Source organism: Nipponia nippon, unplaced genomic scaffold (assembly GCF_047370975.1).
Source record: "Nipponia nippon isolate SJK-2023a ecotype South Korea unplaced genomic scaffold, ASM4737097v1 scaffold_10, whole genome shotgun sequence".
In the NCBI taxonomy this organism is placed as follows: Eukaryota; Metazoa; Chordata; class Aves; order Pelecaniformes; family Threskiornithidae; genus Nipponia; species Nipponia nippon.
The window spans coordinates 12,427,091-12,449,492 of NW_028262291.1; the positions used below are offsets into that span (position 1 = coordinate 12,427,091).

Sequence of the window (22,402 nt, forward strand, 5' to 3'; positions counted from 1 at the left end):
AACCCCCAAAAACCCCCAAGGGTGAATACTTCAACAGAATATAAAAATTGATAAGATACTCTGATCAGTTTCTGTTATGCATCCTCATGTTTGATAATAAACTTTATCATCCAGCTATAGAATCATAGAATGCTTTGGGATGGAAGGGACATTTAAAGGTCGTCTAGTCCAACCCCCCTGCAATGGGCAGGGACAGCTTCAACTAGATCAGGTTGCTCAGAGCACCATCCAGCCTGGCCTTGAATGTTTCCAAGGATGAGGCATCTACCACCTCTCTGGGCAACCTGTTCCAGTGTTTCACCACCCTCATCGTGAAAAATTTTTTCTTCGCGTTCAGTCTAAATCTACCCTCCTTTAGTTTAAAACCATTACCCCCTATCCTGTCGCGGCAGGCCTTGCTAAAAAGACTATCCCCGCCTTTCTTGTAGGCCCTCTTTAAGTATTGAAAGGCCACAATAAGGTCTCCCCACAGCCTTCTCTTCTCCAGGCTGAACAGCCCCAGCTCTTTCAGCCTGTCCTCATAGGAGAGGTGCTCCAGCCCTCTGATCATTTTTGTGGCCCTCCTCTGGACCTACTCCAACAGGCCCATGGCCTTCCTGTGCTGATGCTGTCTGATTTTCCGCTGTTTTCTGTCAAACTACACAGGTTTTGTAGCAAGAATTATTATTCTGCAAAACTCTTCAACCCCCCCCAAACCCCAAAAGGATGAGCTTATGGCTTCTGTGAAAAATCCGATATAGAGGTGTCTACCTCTAAAAAAACGCCCATATGAAGTCTAGAAATGAGCAGTAGTTATTAGGCGGTAGGAATCCCTAATTACTTACTGTCTAAATTTGGTATGTACTCCCTACCTAGTATTAACTGTGCTTTTTTATAGATTTGCAGAGACCAAAACACAAACCTCTTATGTTTTATTAGATTTGTTTGATTTATGGTTTAATGAAGGCTCTGAATCTTTTTTATTCTTATGTATTGGACAGTTAAGAAGAAGAGATTTCGACTATAGTCATCTTAATATAGTTGTACAAAGCATCATATGCTTTTTACAGTTTTTACAGCAGAAGGACAAAGATTTTGTCAACGTTGTCATGCCAATCTTAATTTTCAGCAAATTTTTGTATCTGGGGCTTTTTAAAGAATCTAAGCTGTTGCTGGTTTAATGTTAAGCGTCTCAAGAGTTATGAGTAGATTAAAGGATAGAAGCAAGCAGTCACCATCCATAGGCAAAGTTGGTAGCATGGACTCCCAAAGTCAGTTTTGCAGACTTTTTTTGTTCAACTTTTAACTATCTGGTAAAAGAGAGGTGGAATAGTTAGGGGATGAGACTTGCAGATGATTTAAAAAAAAAAAAAAATCATTTGCGATAGCTGAATCTAAAGCTTATGGTGAAGGGCTCCAGAAAGAGCTTGTGATACTGAGTGACCAGATGTTAAAATTTTGGATGAAATGCATGTTGTGGTGTAACCCCAGCTGGCAACTAAGCACCACACAGTGGATCTGTCTGTAATTAACTCTGTCCCAGCCCAAACTGGGACAATGCAGTATTGATAAATACAAGCTAAAGTACAAGCAGTTGTGAGAAAAGGTGATCCTAACATACATTCACAACAATGATCTCTAATGTAGCTATTGTCACTTAACGGAAAAGTTCTTGGAATTTGTTGGGACAGTTCTCTGTAAACATCAGCTTAGTAGCTGGTGACAATGGCAACAATAAACTCAGAAGTAAACAGTGTGGAATTGTGGAAAAAAAAAAAAAAACCACTAGAAAACATTGTGGTGTTGGGACTTGCGGCCTAGGGGACAAGAATGGATTAGGTGAATCCCAGAGGTCCTGTCCGGCCCTGGTTTCTGTAGTCCTGAATCTTAAGAAAGACTGAGCAGGACCTCTGAGAATCATCTGGTCCACTCTTCTCCCCCAAGGCACAATTAGCTGTAGCCTTTGCTGGTCCGGGTGGATGTTTAACTCATTCTTAAAAACCCTTAATAACAGCACTTTCACAACCTACTTTTTGTCAGTCTATTCCGGTGCTTCTCTGTCTGACTTTTAGAAGGGTTTTCATAGCATTTGACTCAAATGGGCTTTGGTACAGTTTTAAGCCCATTATTACTATTCTTCTTGAAGTGTGGTGACCAAACTGGATGTGGTAACTTTCATGAAATCTTACAAAAACTAAGAGTGAGACTGGTTTTGCAGGCAGTTCCATGTGTAGACATCACTCTGATTTCCCCGCCCCGCATTACAACACTGAGGGTCACTTTGTGGTCTCCTTTAACCTCTACATCCCTTTTAACCAAACTGATAACTATTTGGCCATTCCATGTATGTGCAATCCGCTGTTCTGACTGAACTCTGCAGCTTTGCAGTTCTCCTTAGTCATACTCTAACATTTTTTCATAACTTTTTCCAGTCTTTCAAGATCACTTTAAATTCTTATCTTGTCCTCTAAGATGCTTATTATCTGCATTTTTTGAAACTAATTAATAATTTATGTGTGTATATAAAATATTTGGGTGTGTATAGATATGCTTTTATATATATATATAAAGAACAGCTTCAGTTATGTTTTGTGTTTCAGCCTGCAGTGACTTTAGTCAAAAACAAACCAAAAACCACCCCAAAACAAAAACTGAGCATTGAACCCCATAATGACTCACATATCATAGCTGGGAGATAGAATTGATGCTGCTGTAAATATGATTGAAAGTATGTAGTGAATAAATTTGCAGAAAGTATATTCAGTTGATGTTCCAAGGCATATTAAATTTGAGGTGCTTTGTGGTATATTTAAATAGGGCTATATTTTAAGAGGCAGGGTACTTGGAGAAATAAGTTAGTGAATTGTTTCGTAAACAACAGAACTAGTGTCATCTTTCTGTACACTTTTGTCTTTTGTCTTGAATGTCCCTAGTAGTCCTGCTACTGGACAAGCAACAAAGTCTCTTGAATACTAACTTTTTTTTCAAATCGGGGTCACTGGACAATATTTATTTGGGTTAAAGGCAGTTGATCACATAAACTTTGCTTCTGTAGGGAGCCTATCTGAAAGTAGCATACTTACTTGCAAGAACATGATTTACTGTTACTTAAAAGAATATCTGCTTTCCTTTGTAAGAGACACATTATAGTATGCTCCAGTTAATATTCTGGGCCTGCCACAACCTCAGAAGGGAGAGGTTATGTTCTATTAATTTATTGCAGGCCCATAGTCAAGTGGCATTTAATTGTTTGCTAGGACATGGATGCAGCTCTGTTTTCTTCAATTATGGTCTAATTTCAAGCAACCAGTTCCTTCAGTTTCTTACAATTGCAAAGTATGAGTTGAGGATTTTTTTTTTTAAATTATTATTTTTACTGCAAATGGTGCGTGCACTGGAAATGCGTTTTGATGTGTAAAACCTTGGCAGTGTGGCTTATTTATGGGTCGGGAGATGGCAGTAAGGAAATAGGTGATTTAGCACGTAAGCAAAGAATCATACTTATTCTTGCATTACAGTTTTAAAAGAATTATCTAAAAAAACTGAAAGAACATACTTGTTTAAAATCACAAATTGATGTTTATTTTAGGCCTTTCTCTTTGTTGATGTTTTTTCGTTTCAGCCACCTGAGTATCTAACAGTATTTGCAGTACTTATTCAACTATGCTTAGAGATAAGGTGGAATAATGTTATGCTATGTGGACAAAATATAATTCACATGATACAAAGTTCAGCTTTAGTGAAGAACTGACTAGTGGTGTTAGAAGAAATACAAAACCACAGTAACACTACTGATGTTTCAAAGTTCATCTGTGTAGGTTTAAAATAAATTTGGATACAACATATTATTTTTTAGCATCTCGTATAAATGAGTACATTCTTTGTGTTGTTCCTCACTTAATTTAAGGCACTCTGGCAGCTGCATTCTTAGGGGAGGAGGGAATGAAATAAACTGTTAACCTTTGAAAGCCAGAACACAAACAAATAGTGTTTAACTTGTGGACGTTTGTGGATGTTTCAAACAATGGTGTTAATTTTGATTAGCTTTTTGAAGTAGACTCATTCTTTTTGTTCTTGGTTCGGAAACTAAACGTATTGTTTGGAACTTTTCTGCAGCTGTGAAGAACAAAGTTTGTCGTGCAGTAGCTTAGTAAGATGACATCATGAGATGATTTTGACTACTGTGGCAATCTGCTTGCGTTTGCCCTTGTGTAAGCGTGATCACTGGCACGTATTTGTTTCCATTTGGTTTAAATCAAGTAAGCATTGATGGAATTGCATTCTGTGGCTATTTACTTGATCCCATTGTTCTGGGCTATTGTTATTTTGACCTGAAGATCATTCTACTCAATCTCTGTTCCAGTTTGTTCTTCTAAAAGGTGCTCCAGGTAAGTCCTCTTATCTTTAGACAGCAGAGCATTCCTGTACGGCTGTGTCGGGCTGTCGGATGGTGAGGCAGGGATGTTTGAATGGTGACACACCAGTTCTTTGAAATTCTGGCATGGCAGAAGGCCATAACTGCGGAGCCTTGCTCACGCCCCGCCACATCCCTGGCTTATGGAGTACTAGAGAATGCAGAGCAAAACGTGTCTAAGCACTTGGGGCCAAACTCTCTTGAGATCATCTTGTATTGCTTTACAATACTGGCTTGCACGTACTTGTGTGGGGTTCAGCTGGTAGAAATGATGACCAGCCTGAACATTGGCATTAATGCCATTCTGGCAGGTACGTAAGGAAATAATATTTGCTAAACACATGTGGGCCATAATATATGCTCACACTTACTGGAAACTCTTTGGTTTTGCTGTGTTTTTAGTCTATAGTCGGTCCAGACAAAATATTTGGCCTACCAGGATATGTGAATCATTCTTCTTTGTAAGGCTTCATTTATCATCTGTGTTCTGAAAAGGTTTTGTATGAGGGAAACATTGAATGTGCTCAGAAATTTTATTGTTAACGTGCGTTTTTACAGCTGTTGTGTAAAAATCGTCCTGTGGTAAGATCAAAATATTATTTAATTCTTTTAGCCTATTGGAACCACAGGAAATGTACAGGGTGGGAAACTCCCAAATGACTCCTGACTCCTCATCACCTGTAGGTGAGCAATGGCACGCAGACTTAAAATAACCACAAAAAAACAAACCTTAGCAGCTGGTTAGTTCTGGGAAAAAAAGAGAAGAAAAATTGCGCCTTCATCCTTTATGCATTGCTGATACTCACACTTTGAGTAGAAAAAATGCTTTAAAATTAACTTTATCAATGCAAAAATATATGTACAGTACAAAATTAATGTTAAGAATTGAGTAAACAGATTGACTTGTGTTGGTTTTTTTTATTCGTAGTCTGGTGTTAAATGATACTAAGGGCATACGCATGTGAATGCAGGTGAGGAGGGCACTGTCTGAAATTCTATATGGACTTCCAATGTGCATCTCATTACCTGAAGGAATGTGGCAGTTGCTATGAAGTTGAAGGGAAAATAATGTTGTAGTAGACAGTTGAGATGACCTTCCAGTCACAAAATGCTGTAAGTCTTGAACAAATTTTAAATGAAGCATGCCATCAGGAAGTTTGATGGCATGTGATATATATGAGTGATGTCTACTGGGGTGTGCGCCTGTACAGCTCCATGGTCCAGTTCCTCTCAGTAAAGGAGGGTGGCTCTGTAAATGCTTAGAGGCAGGAAGCATTGTAGAAAAATGGTATTTTAAATTACAATAAAGGAATGCAAACGGGCACTGGAAGAGGAGCTGAGAGATCATAAACATTGTCTTTTAGAGAGCAAGTGTGCAGTGTACAGAGGAAGAATCCTGTGAAGGTAGTGGAGGGATAACTAAAGGACTTGGAAGTTGAGGTAGCTTCTTATTACAGAGGATTGAAAAGTAGATCAGGAGGAAGTGAGTTTCAGAGCAAACATCTTGCATGTTGAGATGTGCTAAACTCTATTTACAGATTGGAATTTAGATGTGGGTAGCTTGAGCAAGCTACGAAACAGGAATTTGCAGTGATGTGTGATATGGAACTACAAATAAACACTTGATTTAAGGCTAATGTGAGGCAGTTGGAGAAATGAGTTGCATGGTATCTCTGCAACACTGTCACAGTGTGGGCTATCAAAAACGCCCTTATGAGGATAATTCTGTCTTTACGGATTTCAGACTTGAGGATTATTTTGATTTGGGACAGATGAAAAAGAGATGTGTCTGAAGATACTGCTTTCAAAACGAGGAAGTGAAGACAGGAGGGATTTATCTGTCCCTACTGCCTGAACTGTATTGTAGTTCATAGGCACTGTGTTCAAATTTCATTCCAAGTGAGCTGGCTTGATCACATATTGCAAGAATATCTTGAACTTAGAGATGTTAATTTTTAACATAGTTGGCAAATACTATTAAAAAGTAATTTCAAATTTTTGGAGATCATGATAATTCCCTAGCTCTAGAGTGACGGTGTGTCCAGTGTAAAGCAGCATTAAGCTACACTGATGTTGCAATTTAGCAGGAAATGTGGATCTTTCAAATAAGTTTTGGGTCAAGTATGTATTTCCTTTGATTCCAAGCAAGTGCTGTTTACTAAAGATCAATGTGTTTTCTGATGTTACGGAAATATTTCTCTTACTGGTTAACTACCCAACCTGGAAATGCTTTTAGAAGTGACGATTGTTTTCCTTGAATATGCATCATACCAACTTTAACAAGTTATACTTTGTTTCTATGGAGTATCCTTCTGGTATTGAAAACAACAAACCACACTACATCTAAACTTAAAGTAGACTTAAAGCTTTATTAACCTTCACCTTTAAAATTTCAGAAAGTACATTACCTTCTCTATAAAGAATGTTATTTATGAAGGATTCTTGTATTTATTGTAAAGCAAGATGCATATGGTAAAGCATGCTTAGTTTGGCTTCTGGTTTCTTGGCTTGAAGAAGGGACTGCTTTTTTGCTGCTGTATCTTTTACGCAGATGTGCATTTTATTTCTTGCTTAATTTTACTGTAATCCTTCATGTGCACATTCTGTGACAAAGAGGCAGCAGAACATCCTTTACAAAGCATTTGGATACTTTACTGTGTACCAAATCATCACTTTGAATTCTGGGGAAAAAAATGAGTATAATGAAACAGCTGAGATCCAAACATGTCAGAATTGAGCTTGAGAATAAGCATTCTGCATTTTTAGCTGCTCTGTGCAAGACAGTCTTTTGGAACATGAAATATGTAGTACTATGTGTGAGAAGATGCAAAGGACTCTTTATTTGCTGTAAACAGTGTCATAATGCTCCATGTTCTATTTTACTCCAGTGTTGGTGAGTACTTACTTATACTTTGTATTATTTGGTAAGAAGACATAAAGAACTTCTAAAAGAAACATCACAAAATACTCCAGATTATCTCAAGGATAAAATTAATTTTATTCTTCATGGCAATCTTTCCTTATTTCTATGGGAAAAGATGTATGATTTTTTAGAACCAGAATACAAGCTTTTGCCTTTTCAGTCATTAACCAGACATGAAGCCCAAATCCTCAAGTTCGGGGAAAAAAATAGGGCTCTATCACAACACAACTTGTCATTCTGATATGGAGAGGTCTATAGAGCTTGTTAGCGCAGCCCAAGGCAAATCCTGCTCTGTCAATGGGATGGTACAGTGAAACGATTGAAGGAACGTGTCTTGGGAGATTTGTCTGCATAGGGTCTCCACTGTGGGAGTTGCCATGTGGGGGATGCAGTCTGCGTAGGTAAGGGTGTCTTATCCTTAATTAAAAATTCCCTTTTTGAAAAAGTATAAGAAAATATTTGTGTAATAGTACCCATAGTGTTTTCTGAGGTAATCATTCTTTAAGAAATATCTGTTTCCCCTGTTGGATAGTTCTGAAATAATATCCATATTAAGTGCCTTCATCTAGGTACGTTACTACAGTAGTGTCAATAAATTTAGTTTTGGCTAAAGATTTACGGTGTAAAAGGTCAGTGGAAAAACAAAACCAAAATGCTTTCCACCAAAACCATCTATTCTTTTTAGCTGCTTCTTTCCCTTGGCCTTGTCCCCCACCAACAGACCTCAGACTTTTCATGGGTGTACCTTGCTTAGCTTCTTTTGCTTGGACTTGTGAAATCTAACTTCAGTTTTCAAATTGCAAGCGAATGATTTTGTGTATGGATAGTCACTGCTCCTCATATAGTCTAGACATGATGTCTAGATTACACAAGTCTGTTTCATAGCCTCTGAAATAATCTTAGATTTAAGATTTTCTTTTTTTTTTTTCAGCCTTCTGTTTAAGATTTAAACACTAGTGAACTTAGTGACTATTTCTTTGTCTGAGCCTTTCCTCAGACTTCATGCTTCATAGTGTTTGTGGCAGTTCTCTTTAAACATGTTTAGAATTGTGAACTCAGGCTAAACTCGATTGTCAGTATCCAGTTGTTGTTGGACATTCTTCATGGGCAGCCTGAGGATAATTATTCTTTCCAGATTAGTTAAGGAGAGATATAGTAACAGGTTAGATAGTTACTTATTTGCTACTAGCTTACAGTTCTACAGGTGTCTTCCCTACAGTTAGACAATGTACATGAGAAAATGTAAACCGATGTCTTCTCTATTTTTTGGGGTCCTTCTGGATACTTAGTGCAATGGTTGGGTTGAGCTTTGCTATCTGTTGCCTGAGAACTTTCTCTCTGAATGGGCAGTAGCAATGTCTTCTAGATGGCGGCTCTGTCGTCTCCGCTGAGAGAAGAGTATGCTACAGGCACTGAGGTATTTGAATGCCGCTGCAGCAGTCTCATTCATATCTTTATGGTTCTAGGTGATTCTTAGCCTAGTGCGGACGTGCAAGTGTAGACACCTCTCTTCCCTGTACAATCCAAGTTTGTCATACATTGATAGCAAAGAGAATTGTAGCTTGCTTGCTTGTTTACTTCAGACTAAGGCAGTGTGCTTCTCATGTTTTTCAGTAGACGTAAGAGGCTTGTACCAGTGTAACGAAAAATGTTTTCCTGAGCTGTTTTATCAGATGGTTTATCACATAGTCCAAGTAAATTACCTGATTTAGAAGAAGAAAGCTCTGAGGGGAAACTGAGGTACTGTGCCCATAGCTGTGCGTTTCTGAGTTCAGCATTGTCACGTTGACTCCCTCTCCCAGCCTCTTTGCATGGTATTAAGAATAAATAATCCCTGTATCTCTCCCAAGAGATAAGCTTTCCAGAAAGACCTGGAAAATCTTGAGCAAAATTATGATCAGTTCATACTTTACCTATAAGCATGCAACTCTGAGGTAGCAGATGTACGTGGAATGTATATGCAGTGCCAAAGAGATTGTGCAGAAATTTCAGGTCCACATTGCAAGCGTGTTGCTGTAGATGAGGATGTTGGGGTGCAGGGAGAGGTTGCTGTGACTATTCAGAGTTGCTCTGGTAGGTTCTGCTCTATGTATCATCTGATCCTCCAGGTAAGATGGCGTGAAGCTGGGCATTTATGCTGCCAAAATACAGATCATATGATTATGGGCATATTCTAGGTCAATTATTTTATTTCTGTCTGTAGGGCTGCCTTGTTACATCTTGCAAGACTGAACTGATGTTCCATCCTAGTGGGGAACATAAGAGGATTGGCTTTGGCCTCTTCAATTTAAATTGAGGGCCATAATGAAACTTTTTTCAATAATTGTTCTGTCTGGTTACGTTCTAGTTTGAGTCATGAAGGAGTTGCCAAGTTGCCTTTTTTTATTTATTCTAATGGACTCAATAGTGTTGGGGTCTGGTAGGATTAGTAAGGCAAGAAGATTTCTCATCAGAGATACATTCAGGAATGGGATTTTTTTTTTTTCTTTTTCTTCCCCGGTGGGAAAGATGCTTATAAAAATAAGCCAGGATCCAGACACTTAGCACAACTTTTTTTTTTTTTTTTCCTTTTAAATTGAGAGTAGGTATCTTATTAAGTTCATAACTTCCTTTTCAGTTTTATATAGCAATTCTTGTACCTGCATCAGAAAAATTGGATTTTTTCCATTTTATTTATCTGTAATAGGATTTGTTGTTTCCAAATCAATGGCTAAACATTCTAATTTTTCTGTTAATGGAAAGCCTTGTATTTTTTCTAAATTTTGAAAGTAGATTTTTAACTTTGAAAGTTCTGAAGTTTGAGTACTCAATCTCTAGTAAATTCTTTTCTGCTCTGTTTTTCCATTGACAATAAACTTAACAAAGAAGTCCATGAGGTTAAATAAATGAGGACAGGTACAGATACAGGATAAGGGTAATAGCATGATGTCTGCAAACCTGTAACTCCTTTTTGTAAATTTCTACTAAAACATGTAGTTATTAAGAAATGCAAGTCCTCAGAGGCCTAGTGTGCGAGATGCGCATACAACACTTGAAAGTCATGGTAATGCCAAACAATATCAGAAATTCCTATTAAAATTTAAAACTGTATTCATTGTATAACTGGACACAGAATGTACTATAAAGCCAATGATACTGCTGAGTTTTCAATTTATTATCTGTTGAGATCTTTGGAAAAACAATGCCTCTTGAAATACTTGATGTTTTTACCAGCTGATAATCAATTATTTCTATATGACTGTTTTGCTAAAACAAGTGAATGGGAACAAGTTACAAATGTTAGGCAGTAGAAAGTCTGCATCTTCTCTGTCTGCAGCTCTTCTCAATAATTGTCAAAATATTTTTATTCCTTTTGGAAAGCATTAAGTAACTTGCCTCAGCTGCCACTTGAACAAAAATCAACCCCAAAAGCCAACCCTGGTAAGTTACATGAAAACGAGGGAGACCTGGAAGGCAAACAAATAAACAAACACTGCCACAAAAAAACCAAACAAACAAAAAACCAAAACCCACCACCAACAAAACAACTAAACTAAAAAACCCCCCAGACATCACTTCTTTTGTTTTCTTTATATGTTTTCTGTAGAAGTTTGGGGCCTTCAGATCCACAAGTGGATTCTGTCATTTAATTTAAGTAAGTAATGGATAACAATAGGTTTTATGGTGTATGTGGTCAGCCACTTGAGGGAGGTAATACACAGAAAGCATGAGGATGAAAAGGTAAGACCTGCTTCTGCCACACAAGAGGTTTTTACCTCTCTGTCAGAAGAGCTTTTTGCTAAGTCATGTCAACCTCTGTATGCTTGAAATATTATTCAGTGATAGGGCGGTGAGGTGCAGAGCATTGGCTCTTGTTCAGCTTTTCTTTTGCAAACTTGTGGTGCTCTAACTGAAGCATAAGAAAAGCATGTGCCTCGCTTGGTTCCATATACTGTGCATATAAATTAAAATGCTTCTGCATTTCTAGTTTCCAGGATGGGGGAAGGAAGAAAGCAGTAGAGACCATATCTTGATATTTTTTTTTTTTTTCGGGGCAGGGGAGGGGGCCTTTTAGGGATTGTTTTGGGTATGTTCCTGTTTCATTTCATTGTACCTTTGCATTTAAATCTGTCCTGCCTCTGTTAATTTCAAGTTAATATATGTTATGATTGTATTGTGGATAAGTAGGACATAACCTGAAACCTGGCTGGATACTTCAGTTTAAAGACAAATGACTTCTTTATAAGTTGCACCTTAGAGTATTTATGTTGCAATATTAAGTGTGGTTTTGTCATAGTAATTGATTCAGCATGATGTATTAAGTCTGTAGAGGGCCACCTTACAAGCCATCCTTAGTACTCTCATGATTTAAAGAAAAAACTTCAAAAGTCATTGGTAGATTTTTTTTTCCCCTCTTACATTCTTTCACAGCACATGAGAAAGTAACAAATAAATGAAGAAATTAATCTACCAAGGGTTTTTCCCTGATTATTTTAATATTACTTTTATTCAGTGCCATACCTGTTAGACCTACAGAACTGAAAAACTGGACTGAAATTGTAACTCGGACTTTTCTGTTGCAGTGCAATAATAGTTACACTTGTCGTCATGACTGCAGGAATGACTAATGAGTTGGATTGGGGAAGATTACCCCAGTCTCAACTTTATGCAAGGAACTGAGAAGCAGAGAAGTGAAAAATAGAGGTATGTAGGTAGTGTGTGCCTGGCTGAGCAAGGTGGGTAGAAGCCGTGCTGTTACCTTAATAGCAGTCGATATAAAGTAGGTGTTGTACCTTCAGGAAGCTGGCGTCGTCTGTAGGAAGATTCTTATGCATCTGACTGGTAGCTTTTTCTGTTTTATTAGTATTGATGCTCCTCACACTTTTTTCATTCTGACAGAGAGGTTCTGTTTTTCCTCTTACATCTCCATGGAGACTTTTTGGAGTTAAAGTTAGTAGAGATTATGTACACACAAGGTTGTCTTGTCATCCGTAACTTCTCAGTTCTTTAAACTAATCCCAAGCATTTGTTAAATGTGTGATGGCTAGACTGTAATACTGTATGCAAGAAAAGAAATGTTAGAAAGGAGAAGGCTGTTTGGCTTGGACAATGTTTTTCTGCCATGCTCTTCTTTCAGTGTCAGGGTTCTGACTGATACCAAACACTGGTTAGATTAGTAAAGAAGCTTGCAGCTTATAAATTTAGAGAGCAGCTCTCATCTGTATATGTATTTCAGTTATTTGGCATACTAAACCAGAAAATCAGATAAGTAGATTTCAAAGTACTGGTACTTTTGCTAATAATAACAGAATGATAGAACTTTTTACTTGGGCAAATAGAATGTTTGCAAGATAGAGGTTGTGGTTTTGCTTACAATATTTATCAAACAGAATACCTCTTAATCCTTTATTCTTGTGGACCAGGCTTATGTGTTAAAATGTCCTTTGTAGAAGGGCTAGAGGAAAATTTTCAATGTATTATATGGCATATTTCCTTAATTTTGAGTCTTAAGTTTACAACGTTTTTTTTCTTATTTCTAAAATAAGATGCACTGAGATATGTATTTCTAAAATGTATACTATATATGCTCTTTTTGCGTATATATGTATGTTTTGGGTAACATCTGAAAATATTGTCATCCTGAACAAACTAATAGGCCATAGTAGTAATTTTTTCTTTTTCTTTTTTTTTTTTTTCTGTTTTCTTCTTTCATGGTCTCTGCATCAGATGTTCCAGTGGAAGAGATATAGTTTATGAATTAATCTGTGCTGTGGAGGGATTTGTTTGGTTGGTTTTTTTACCCCTCAGTAGCCACTGGTTATGGAGGGAAGGTTGGAAAAATGAGGAAAGGATAAGCCTGAAAGTGTATGGCTTTTCCCTTAGATTGTAAAAATTATTTCCTTAATGGGTAAAGCAGTTAAATAAGATCTTGCAGGTCCAGTGAAGAGAACGTCAGGGTTGATTATTATTATGGAATTATAAAGCTTGAAGCTTTTACATTACATCAGATATAAATGTGACATAGAATACTCTGGTTTTCAGTGGACTCATTAACTTAGAAAGGAGATATTTTGGACTGGCCGTTAATACTGACATGTTTGGTTGTACTATAATGGCAGCAGAACTTAGTGCTTAATTTGTCAGGTTAAGGAATGCAGAGGGCTGGAACTGTGATGCACAGTAATTTTATTGCTGATGAATTGTTACTGAAAGAAACGTTTGTGCTGCCATGCTGTCTTGGCAATTTTCAGCTTGTGCAACAGCCACTTGAAGGGCATGTTTAAGAACAGCCCTTAGGCTTTTTGTACATAACACTGAGGACTGGTCTTATTCCTACCAGGCAAAGGGTAAGGGAAGTGGAAAGGTGGCTTATAACCAACTTCCACTTGCCCTCTGGTCCTGTGCTGCTGTTTCAGGGCACCTGGCCAAGCATACATAATGTGAAAGGCTTACTAGTAGATCACATTAGTTGAAGATAGAGAATATATGTAATTTGCAATAATTTGTACATATTATGGAAAAGGTTGCATTTAGCAAGTAGCAAAGAAAGTTATGTTATGTATGGACTTGCTTAACAATATGAGTATTTTATAATAATGTGCAATTTGCATCTCAGTAGTCTTTAAAAAAAAAAACAAAACCAAAAAAAAACCCCAAACCTCAAGGAACTTTCAGACACGTTAGTCTCATATGACAGATTCTTCGTTCATCAGGAGTTGAATTCTTACTGATCTTTTCCCCTACTAGAAAGTAGTAGCTCCCACGTACTCTCCTCATCCCAAATGCATTGTATGTTCTAAAGAATATGAAAGGTATTTCTTAAAGTAAATTATTTTGTACTCAGAGAAAGTATTTACTTCCACCGTTTAAATATTTAAACTTGACTGAAGAACAAAACAATATTTTAGTTTCATCTGTAGTTTACTCAGATTGAGTCATTCTGATTCTTCTATACATCTTACGTAGAACATTTTCCTACTAGTTTCAGTTTTTAGCTTGTACGCCTCTATTATTCCTAGATCTAAAATGTGCTCTTTCAAAAAAACCCCAAGCCCCAAAACCAATCCAACTCACCCCTAAAAAGCAAAAAAACCCCCAAACTTTAATGTTGTTATTCTCTCATAGTACACCTTTGTTAGCAGTACAGATGAGGCTAAAGTCATTCTACTATGAATGTTCATAGGTCAGGGTTCTTTCCTCTCTCCTTCCCTTTCTGCGCAGGACTAAGGTGGTCACCAGTTGAATATTGTTTTAAGTGTATCAGGACCTAATTTTGCCTTTATTCATGATTATTAATTTGTGTCATTGGAAGCCAGTTTTTAAGTGTGTTCTGCCTTTGGCATGTTGTGCTACAGCATTAGCTGTTCTCTAGAATATAATTAAATGATTGGAAGTTATTACTACTAAGGGAGAGAAAGCAACTACCATTCATCCAGAAATAAAACATTATTACAATTCAAGGCAAATAGGATAAATAGCTCCAAAATATTCTTTATTAAAAGTCTAGGTCAAGTGCCTAAGTTTTTATCATGAAACACGTTGGTACGTATGGAGATATTTATAGGTATTTCTGTGTTGGTCTCTTCAGACCTGACTTACATTTGAAGGCTTTTTTTACTCCTACTGAAAACAATGAAACTCAATACTGGTATCCATTGGTTTAAAATATATTGCATAGTTATTTATATGCCCGACTTTTATGGTTTTGTTTTCTTGCTTGTTTTGTAAAATGCTATGTGATATAAAGTATTCTGATCTTTTACCTATGCAGAACAACTCCAGCGGGGCTGATGAAGTTGAATCTGCTTGTTGCAGTTACTGCGCAGTACTGTGTGTATATCTCTCCCAAACTGAAACTGATCCAATAAGGAAATCTTTGAGGTAGTCCATCAGAATCCACAAAGTTGTTGAAATAAATATGCCAAATAAATATGCTGTATTTAAGCTAATATGGAGTAATCTCGTCACCTCTGAAACTAACAGTAGTGTGATATAGGTGAGGATTTTTTAAAAATTTTATTTAAAACTTATAATGATTTAGAGTTAGGTCCATTCCTTTTTTTGCGAACTGAAAAGAAAAAGTTTCACTTCTTAAGGTAATGTTTACTTTCAAACCTATGGCAACCTTTCTCTAGAGTGTATGTTGTCTATCTCAAAGCTGTATTAGATCATTCATTCTTTTGTTATGAATCACTAGAATTATTTGTTTGACAATGAATCACAAAGCAGGTTTGAATGAGGCTTATTGAGGAGTGTATTATTATCAAATTTGCATCACAAATGCTATGTTCCTACATATATTTCATTTGGTTTCATTGAGTTACTGATCCTGTTCTTCTTCTCTGCTGCTTCTTTCTCCCCTCCCTGCCTCATTTTATCTCATTCTTTAAAAGGACAGCTTGAATTCAAGCTTACTACCTTTGATAGCCATTGCATTTTCTTTTCTATTGCCTTAGTGTGATAATTCGCCAAGCCCATCATTTTTGTAGGTAAGAATCTGCTCTACCTGTAAAGTGCACCATTTACTTAAACTAACTAAAAATGTTTTGATTACACTGAAATTACCTGGGTAGATGTTCATAATTCTGTCAAAAGCAAAATTTTACTTTGTAAAATTAGCGGATAATGTAGATATTAGTTTCTAGGTCATGTTAAAGAAAAGATGAACTGCTAGTGCCTGGAAGCAGTCTACACTGTGGAGGTGTATCATTCAAGTTTAGGAGTTAAATTATTGGTAGTTTCTAATCTTACACTTCTCCTTATCGTACAATCAATTTTCATGTGAGTCAAATTTTAGTTACAGGTGTGTTTTGATTTTTTTCAATAAATTCTATGGTATCTTCAAGAGCTTTCTTCTGTTCCCAACTGTTGCAGTAGTATGTCCCTGTGGTAACAGTATTATCGATGGCATCTTAGGTGGCATTAACAACACTTGGCGTCTCTGAGAAAATAGGTTTCTGAACATGTTGATCCAGTCAATAACCCCCCCAAATAGGTTTTCTCTTATGGGTATGCATGGTTAGCTTAGCATCTCTGGCTGTTTCTGAACATACTTCATTCTTGGTAGGAGAAAATCAGGTAAATGTAAACTGCTGGGATGTTCATAATGTGTTGAGATTTTAATTTATCCTACTTCCTTTTGTATGGTTCATAATGCTCTGGCTAGTTGGCTAGAGGATGTTCTTTGTGGAGGAGTGGGGAATTAGTGCTAATAACACATTCAGTCTTAAGAGAACTGCGAAATCTTTATTGGCTTTGGTATTTGCTTGAATTTGTTCTAGATTTTTGTGGTTGCTGGTTTTTTTCCTTTTTAGAAGAAGAAAAAAATGAAAAAGCAAAATAGAATAACAGAAGAGTTTCAATACAATATAGAATTTATGGGTGAACAAGAAAGCCAGGTGTATGTGTGTTATATTAATAGGCATAAGTTTTCGTTTACTGTATATTTTGACAGTTTATGAGTTTGTTTCTGTATAGGCATTTTTTTTCCCTCAAGACCTATGAGCTAAACAATGTGCAGTCAGGATGTGTACCTTTTTTCCATGTTCAAACCCTTCCTTTTGTTTCTCCATCCACTTGTCAGAAAGTACAGGATCTAGCCATTGAGATGTAGAGCTGTTTCTTAAGATGTGTGATATTTGGGTTTGCTCTTGCTAGGCAATGTCAAGGCTTTCAGCAGCCTCTGCTGCCCTCTCCTGCTGTGCTTTCTGGCTTCTGTTCTTGGAAAAGTGAGTGACTTTCAGGACAGAGCCAGGACAAAATGGGCCCTTCCTGCTTTGGAAACTGATAGGGTGCAGGGTTCCATGCACCCTGATGTTCTTCTATAAAACTGAGATATTTATAGCTTAATACGGGTTCTCCTAGGGGCTGGGGAGAAAAACCTCAAATGCACTACTTAGATTAACGTGAAGGTGAATAAAAACCATGTGAAATTGTCATGCTTGTTGTGATGGTAGCATAGTTTTACATTTGAAGTGGTAGGCTAATGCTGCGTGTTCAGGAAATTCTAATATACTTTTTCATATTCTTGGATAGTAGGAAAAACATCTTCAATTATATTATTAGTGGTACAAGAAAAATAGATATGGCATATGGAAGTTAACATTTCCTGTGTAATTTGGGTGATCTAGGCGATGTTTGACCAGATGCAGGCTAGAATAACAGTTTGCTTTCCTTTTAAAAAAGGCATAATCTCTCATTTCATAAAATATTTGCATACATAGTTAAACCGAGGAAAAATAGTATTGAAAGGTTTGCAAGCAAAAATTCTGTGTAAAGATATGTAGTAGGGTATGAAAACTGCTTTGATAATTCTTTCTCTAGGAATTAGTTGTTCTGAGGATAGTTGGTGGGAGCATTAAGGAGGGGATTAGAAGCGTGTCCTGGAAAAACAGTCATGCGGGGTTTTGCATGTATGCCATTAAATGGTGTAACAGTATCTTTAAGGGCTCCTGTTTTGGATAACAAACAGAAACACAAATAGGAACAGTTTAGAGAGAGTGTTTGAAAATACATTTAATTGAATGTTGTATAAATATGCAATGAAAACAACTAGGACTTGGATGACATTGCACAGGACAAAGAGTACTTGCAGACCTCTGTGGGAAAAGTAATGTTTACTTCAGAAAGTATCGTCTATCGGTTTGACAAATAAAGCTTAACTGGCATAAATTTTTATTATAAAAATCTGTATATGTGAAGACATTACTAGAATCTAGTTGTGTAGTGAAACCTTTCTGAATATATTAATCTGAAATGGCAAGTGTCTATTCTGTCATTTTTAGGCATTTATTCTAGCTAGCTGTGTTACAAAATATGTTTTATTTATCCAGTATACTTTGGCTTTCAAGTTCTGGTACAAAAGGCTGCAGCACTTTGCTAATTCAGTAGCCATGTGTCTCGGGTGGAAATTGGTCTGACAATCCTGAAAACAGAAATACCATGTAAGTTGTTATTTTCCTCTGGGGAACGTTGTAGGTGCAGTTATGATATTATCAGTGGCTGCTGGCAAGTGTTTGACTGAGCAGGCTTCAGCTGAATCACAAGATCATATTCTTCCTGCAGCTGAGACAAGTTCCTTTTCCTCCATGCCACAGGTGATGAGGAACTTCACAAAAGGATTTGGAAGGGCTGTGTATTCTACCATAGGCATTGAGTAGTTAGCTGGGTGCCTGGTGCACACTGGTTGGCTCTTATTTTCTGGGTCTAATTTGGGTCAAAACTCGTCCTAGAAGATAAAGAGTTTTGATGTTTTAAAAGTAAAGCCAGGTAACATCTTATTTAAACTCCGCGTGCTAGGCCAGGCTGTACTGTTTGACAGAGCATTTGGTAGGTTTTGGATAACCCTGAAGTCGAAAAATATCCATACTGAATTAAGGTGACAACATGCATAAGGAAGGATATCTTGGAGTAGTTTCATGGGGTGTCTTTTTGATCTGTCACTTTCAGCACGCAGAGAAATTCTTTCCTCTTTGTAGCTGCAGTGATCTGGAAGGATACATTTTAAGAACAGTTGGAAGTAATTTGGCAATTTGACACTCAAACTGTATTACACATGCAAGTCCCACAGGATTTCAAAGTTTGTAGGGCTTTTGCACTTCAATGTCCTTTTGCATGTAGTGGCAGGGCTGGATAATAGCATAGTACTTTCATTTGGAGGTTGCATGTTAAAGACAGTGGTGCCTGTAGCCCCCAGGGGGTCTTCAGTGATAACCTTCTAGGTCTGGAATCTGGGAAACAGTGCCGTAGTGGTTTGCTTTTATTTTGATTTTTGTGTTTTAAAACTAAATGTGCCACTTCTAATTAAGGATTTACAGTGGAGGTTCAGTTTTGTGATAGACATCTGAATTTTTATTCAGATGAATAAACTGTAATGTCTGTGGTGCTGGGTAATGAGTCTGAATACTTTCCTAACATTTCTATTGAGTGTTACGATTGTGGTATATGCTGAATCAAATTCATTACAATTATTGTTGATTTATACATTTAGACACTCATAAATGGCATATAGATCAGATAGAAGGCGTGCTAGAGTCATAGCCCGTATCTGGGATTGGAATATGGTAGCTCTGTATGTATACATGAATGATTTTTTTGTTTGTAGATAGCATAGTTTTAATAGTAACAAATCTGGTGTGCCGCTGTTCTTCACAGTTTTGCAATTTGCATATAATCCGTATGTACGCAAGCGAAGCAAGTCCCTGACTTTCCCAGTCATTAATCATTTATATCACTCTTGTGTTTGTTTCAGCATGTTTGAATTAACAGCTTAGAGCTTAATGGGAAGACAATTCTAGCCTAAGCCAATGTTCTTTATATACAGGTGTTACTTATTTCTGGAAGAATTTTAGGATAGTCTTTCCACAGTTGAGATCCTGTTCAATGATTTTCCTTTGGAACTTCCGATGCAGTTTTCATTTAGTTTCTTTTGGGAGGCAAGAGTGGAGTGTTGGCTTTGGTTTCTTTCCTAGAGTAGTTTTTTTCCTTGTTTGTTTTTTATGGGGGGTTTTTTTGTTGTGTTTTTTTTTTTTTTTTAAGCGTTCTCTCTGAGTGACTGCAGCTTGTCACTGATAGGTAGGCAGCTCTCCCAGATTAAATATTTAAGGTTTAGTTGTGTTTAGTCATGTAAAGCAGATTTTGCCTGAATGTGCCAGAATGAAACGACTTACTCTGATACATCTGGTTCTGTTCCACTGCTGAAATTCTTGTAGGGTTCAAAAATCGGAACAAAAGGTAACAGAGGACACCAGTACAGAACAGTTGTGCCTGGTTGTACTTTTTTTGTCCTTTATTCCAGAGGGGTAAAAATCCTTTTGGGTACAGTTGATATAAATCTTTTACAGAATGATAGTATAAACAGAAGGCAGCTTCCTGGGCCCTTTAACAATATTTCTTCAATAATGCATTTTTCACTTAAAGTACTACAGAATTTGTAGTTCTGTATTGGAGTGTAGCCCACATGAACATGCCACTTACGCTTGAAAACTTGAGAATAGGGAATATTGTCCTTGTACAGACTCCATTCATGGAACATTCATGCTCCATGCGTGGAGAATGAGAGAACACATGGATGCATTAGGTGGAATGGATCTGGCACGTCTCTTCCTTGGGGAGATGGAGTGTTCCATAGCTGTGAGTTGTTTTCTTTTCAAAGTGGCAGAAAAAGTTGTTCTATATTTGTTCTTTATCCAAGACATTCTGGCTTCCTGAATTCTTTTGCAACTTGAGAACTGACTCCATCTTGTACTCCACATATGTTGTGTCCCTGTTACCACAGAAATGGAAATGTTAAGATGCTCCACCAGTCATCCGTTATCAAAACAAAAATGACCAAGATCTTTAGATTGGAAGATTGTCCTCCTGAAAAGGCACTGAACATCTCCCCGGATCTGAGGGCCTGTGGCTGTCACGAGTTGACATCACCTAAAGTCAGAGCATTTAGCACCATCTTTAGTGCCAGGCAAGTTTTTGTCAGCAAGCTCATCAGGTGCTGCTCTCCTAACAAGTCCGTTTTGAGGATATTACCTCTCTGTCTGCATGATAAATTTGGCAACCTGTTCAGCATCAGGTCATTCATTAAAATCCAGGAAGACAAAGTTAATATATGCTTGAAGTGCTATGTTTTCAAGACCTCACGCCTTGGAGAGTATGGCTGCTTGTGCCAGCGAAATGACATTAAGAAGCCAGAATTATGACAGTAGTAGTCGTCTTCCTTATCTGAGAGTTCTAGATTTGCTTCCACAAGACCCGCATTCCTTTTCTGTGGCTACAGTTCGGGCATTCAGCCAGTGTATATTGGTTACAATATGCTATCACAGAGAAAAATAGTGTAAATTTGTTTTACTCTAAGCAGGTTTATCTTTACTTTTCCAATGAAAATTCGTCACCTTCATGGAAGCAGTACCTCAAAACCTTTCCAGAAGGTGGTCTCTGTTGGAACCATTATTTTCTTCTTGGGAAAGCTGTACTGCAGTGATTAAACTTGCTGAAATAAGTAGACAATGTCCTTCAGTGTGGAAATGGACCCATGTTTTGTGGTCATCTTTTATCATCTGTCTGCAGTCTGGATGTCATTGCCTGTTAAGGAAATCTGATTCACCTCCTGAATCCTCTGTGTGCTGGGTTCACCCTGGCCAGTGGCTAAGCCCTCACCCAGTTGTTTGCTCACTCCTCTACAGTGGGATAGGGGAGAGAATCAGAAGGGCAAAAGTGAGGAAAAACTTGTGGGTTGAGATAAAGGCAGTTTAGTAAGTGAAGGTGGGATGAACACGGGGGGGTGTGTGGGGGGGAGCGATGCAAAAGAAATCAGTCTTTATGTCCCACAAGCAGACCAAAGCCCAGCCTGTCTCCGAGCAGTATCTACTTTGGCTGGAAGAACTCCCCCAGTTTTATTACCGAGCATAACATTATAAGGTACTGGAATATCTCTTTGGTCAGTTTGAGCCAACTGTCCCAGCTGTGTCCCCTCCCAACCTCTTGCCCACCCCTAGCCATACTCACTGTGGGGGGCAGAGTGAGAAACAGAGAAGACTTTGATGCTGTGCAAGCACTGCTGAGGGAAAGCTAAAACATTGGTTTATTATCAACACTGTTTTAGTCACATATCTAAAACACAGTACCATATGGGCTGCTACAAAGGAAATTAACTTTATCGCAACTAGACCCAGTACACTCTGTCCTTGAAAGTCTCCAAGTTCTGTCATTTCATTGCTCACAGGGTAAATGGGGAATACCAGGTTTTTAGGAAGTGAACGCTTGCTTTAATCCTTCTTCTTAGCTAAGCCTTCCAGGTTCAAAAGCAAGCGTTTGAAGCACGAGGGTGATTTCAGTGAAGGCGTTTGTTCCTTCGCCTCAGTGCAGTTGGGCTGTCAGATTATTTCACACTGCTTTCCTGAAGTGAACAAGCTGTTCTTCTTTGACTTCCTGCCCACTGAAACCAGTTACTTTTTACTCCAAGTTGTCTTCAGTACATTTCTTCAGGAGTTACTAAGAGACCTAGATGATACCAGTTTGTGGAGTTAGCTGTTGTGCAAAAGCTGACTACTGTACCAGTGCAAGCTGTGGAGTAATTGGTGTTATTCTTGAATCCTTAGTGAGGAGAGGTCTAC

General features: G+C 37.7%; 1 protein-coding gene across 4 annotated transcripts in view; it reads left to right on the forward strand.

The window, feature by feature from the left end:
• SBF2 (SET binding factor 2) overlaps nucleotides 1-22,402 on the forward strand; it is a 323,859-nt gene that overhangs the window by 56,990 nt on the left and 244,467 nt on the right. The gene's annotated exons all lie outside the window — the stretch shown is intronic.